Source organism: Equus quagga, chromosome 1, assembly GCF_021613505.1.
Source record: "Equus quagga isolate Etosha38 chromosome 1, UCLA_HA_Equagga_1.0, whole genome shotgun sequence".
In the NCBI taxonomy this organism is placed as follows: domain Eukaryota; kingdom Metazoa; phylum Chordata; class Mammalia; order Perissodactyla; family Equidae; genus Equus; species Equus quagga.
The window spans coordinates 148,487,775-148,491,458 of NC_060267.1; the positions used below are offsets into that span (position 1 = coordinate 148,487,775).

A 3,684-nucleotide genomic window follows, 5' to 3' on the forward strand; every position below is an offset into this window, starting at 1 on the left:
TTTAATTAGATAGTTTGGTCCATTTATGCTTAATGAGATTACATAAACATTTGAATTTATGTCTCCCATCTTAGTATTGATATCTCTTGGCTCCATCTGTTCTTTGTTTCTCTCTTCTTTCTGTTTTAAATCATTTTTTAGGTGAAGAGCTAGATTTATTTGTTTTTAAAAAAATGTTTCAAGATGAGAATTAACTTTTCACTCCATCTTATCATGAATATTCTCTCATTCCACACATTCCCTCCAGTTTTATATCAAAAACATAAATTTGTCCTTCCTGGCATATCCATCAATGTGATGCAACTGAAGGAAAAGACTGACATCACTAGTCATCCTCCTTCACATTGTTCTGATCTTGTGTCAACATCCTTTATCTACATTCCTAAAATCAGGTATTAATCTGTATATTGTCAAAGCGAGTGGCTCATTTTATCCAATATAATATCATGAAATATATTGTCAAATGCTATGCAAATCATGTTCAGCTATTTAACTACCAGTTTATTACTTCTGTTAAAGAAGAAAATAGAGTTAGCCTGGCATAGATTAGAATTTCTGAGGCTTTCTTTTCTTCTTGTTTTATGCATCCCCCAAGGGCTATTTCATCTTTTTCCATGAATTCGATGATCACTCATTTGCTGATTGCTATCAAAAGTATGTGCCTTGGTCCCAGACTGTGCTCTTGAGCTTCACCCATGTTTCCGAAGGCCTCCTAAACAATCCCTCTTGGATGGGTGTGGGCAACAGAAATACAGCACATTCAAATAAGAACTTATGATATTTCCTTCAAATCCATTCCTCAGATCCCTCATTTCAATTAATGGATTGATCATTCATGCAGTTTCCCCAGACAACAATGTTATAGTCATATGGTTCCTATTTTTCCCTATCTGTACGCTCAATTGATCTTTAATTCCTATTCATGCTACTCTTCTAGATAATTCCCTCTCATTTGTGTCCTACTTAGCATTTCCACAGATCCTACCATCATGCAGGTCATTTTTCACTTATATCTCATCAATGACATCTTAACATGCATCTCCTCTCCACTTTCCAGTCTCTACCCCACCTACATCAGCACCAGCTGGAACTAGATAGAAACACAAATTCTCAGTCACCCCTCAGATTTACTAGATGAGGAACTCTGTGGTTGCTGTCTAGCAGTCACTGGAGATCCAGATGCACATTCAAGTGTGAGAACCACCGTGGTACACTAAAGCTGGTTTAAAACGTTTCCTCCCACCAACACCTTATCTTTAATGCCAATATTCCTCTTCCCACTGAAGCTTCTGAGTGAACAAAGCCATAATACTATATAGAAAATCTAGAATATTCTCCTAATTTTTATCTTAATTATTGTCTCTATTTTTGAAGTAAATCCAATTTTATCCTCGGCTCTTTATCATTACTAACAAATTTTTGGGGGCAAACGCTAGCATCTCAATCAACATCCAAGTGTGCCCCGATACCAAAGTTGACACATGATCTACTCCAGCAATCAGCACAGTATGGCCCATAGGCCAAACCTAGCCCATCCCTTTGTTTCTGTAAATAAAATGTTATTGCCATGCAGTTGAGTTTATTAGTCTTCTTTTTTTTTAAATATTGTCTATGGTTGCTTTTGCATCACAGCAGCAGAGTTTAGCAGCCACAACAGAGACCATATGGCCTGAAAAGCCTAAAATATTTACTCTATAGCCTTTTACAGAAAAAGGTTTTTGACCTCTAATTGACATTGTCACCATGTATTCATCCAACATATATTTACTGAACATATGTTATTAACTAGGTTTGTTTCAGGCACTGAGGATATAGAGGTGAACCAAAGAGACAGGCCTCTGCAATCATGGGACATATATTTGAAGGGAAATGGCTAACAATAAGCAAGCATACAAGCAAATAATTAATAAAATAATTTCAGAAAGTCACCTATGCTGTGAAGAAAATAAAGTGGATGCAATGATAGAAAACAACAGTCAGGAGGCACCACCAATGGATTAGGCGTCAGGAAGGGCTCTCTGAGGAGATGACATTCAGCTGAGACCTCAATGAAAATAATGAAATGATGAAAGGAACGAGATGCGCAAAGTTCATGGGAAGGAAAGGACCTTGATTTTTCCTAAAGGCGTAAACAGGGCCAGTGTGGCTGGAGCAAAGTAAGGACTGGGAAGATATGAAGCCCTAGCTAAACGTTTGTGAGACTCCTGATCGATGACAAATGGTATTCTTTCATTTCCACTGTGTCTCATAGAAGGAAATGATATTGATTAAAGGTTGCTTAGTATTCTTTTGTGTAGTAATGATTTATGTTGGTTGTAGTGCAAGCATAAATGATTTTTACATCAAGGGTGAGAAAATTAAGAATTTCTGATTAAAATGAAAAAAAGAGCAAGATTTATGTCCCGTTTAGATGCAAGGTTGAAATATTGCTCCTTACTCATCACCTTGATCAGGCTGTTTAAGGTGGCAGAGTTAAGCTAGACCTTAAAATTTTCCTCTCCCCTAAACCTAGCGACATGAACAAGTACAAAATAAAACTGAAAACAACTCAAAGACTATTATAATTAAGCAATGGAAGGAGCTGATGACTTGAACATGAGCGAGAAATGAGTTGTAAGAATATGTACAATTTTCCTTCTATATTTTTTATGTAGAAAAGTGTTTGGTGTAGGTGAATAGTGGAGGGTTTGATGGTTTGTTGAGAAGAGGAAAATGTATTAATAAAACTGAAAATTCTCATTAAGAATCATCAACTTAGGGGGCTGGTCCAGTGGCATAGCAATTAATTTCACATTCCGCTTCAGTGGCCTGGGGTTCACAGGTTCAAATCCTGGGTGTGGACATATGCACCACTTGTCAAGCTATGCTGTGGCAGGCATCCCACATAAAATAGAGGAAGATGGGCATGGATGTTAGCTCAGGGCCAGTCTTCCTCAGCAAAAAGATGAGGATTGGCGGGAGATGTTAGCTCAGGGCTAATTTTCCTCAAAAAAACAAAAAAGAATCAGCAACTCAGGTGCTCGCTTTGGCAGTACATATACTAAAATTGGAAGGATGCAGAGAAGATTAACATGGCTCCAGTGCAAAGATCACATGCAAATTCAAGAAGCATTCCATGCTTTTAAAAAGGGATAAAGGAATTAAATAGACATTTCTCTAAAGATGATATACAAGTGTCCAAAAAGTATATAACAAAATGCTCAACATTACTAATCATTAGGGAAATGTAAGTCAAAACTACAATGAGATATCACCTCACACCTATCGGTATACCTACTATAAAAAAAATCAGGAAATAACAAATGTTAGTAAGGATGTGTAGAAATTGGAACTCTTGTGTACTGTTGGTGGGAATAAAAAATGGTGCGACTGCTATGGAAAACAGCATGGAGTTTCCTCAAAAAATTAAAAATAAAACTACTACATGATCTAGCAGTTCCACTTCTATATCCAAAAGAATTGAAAGCAGGATTTTGAAGAGACATTTGTACACCGATATTCAGAGCACTATTCACGACAGCCAAGAGGTTGAAGCAACCCAACTGACATCAATGGAAGACTGAATAAACAAATGTGGTATGTACATACAACAGAATATTATTCAACCTGAAAAAAGGAAGGAAATTCTGGTACATGCTACAATATGGATGCATCTTGAAGACATTATGCTTAGTGAAATAAGCC

The 3,684-nt window shown here is 36.8% G+C and overlaps 1 non-coding gene across 1 annotated transcript; it reads left to right on the forward strand.

Annotated features, from left to right (window-relative positions):
• The first annotated feature begins 3,016 nt into the window (after positions 1-3,016).
• Positions 3,017-3,123, forward strand: LOC124231545 (U6 spliceosomal RNA). Its single transcript, XR_006886589.1, has one exon. It is a non-coding gene; the product is annotated as a U6 spliceosomal RNA (small nuclear RNA).
• The last annotated feature ends 561 nt before the right edge of the window (positions 3,124-3,684 follow it).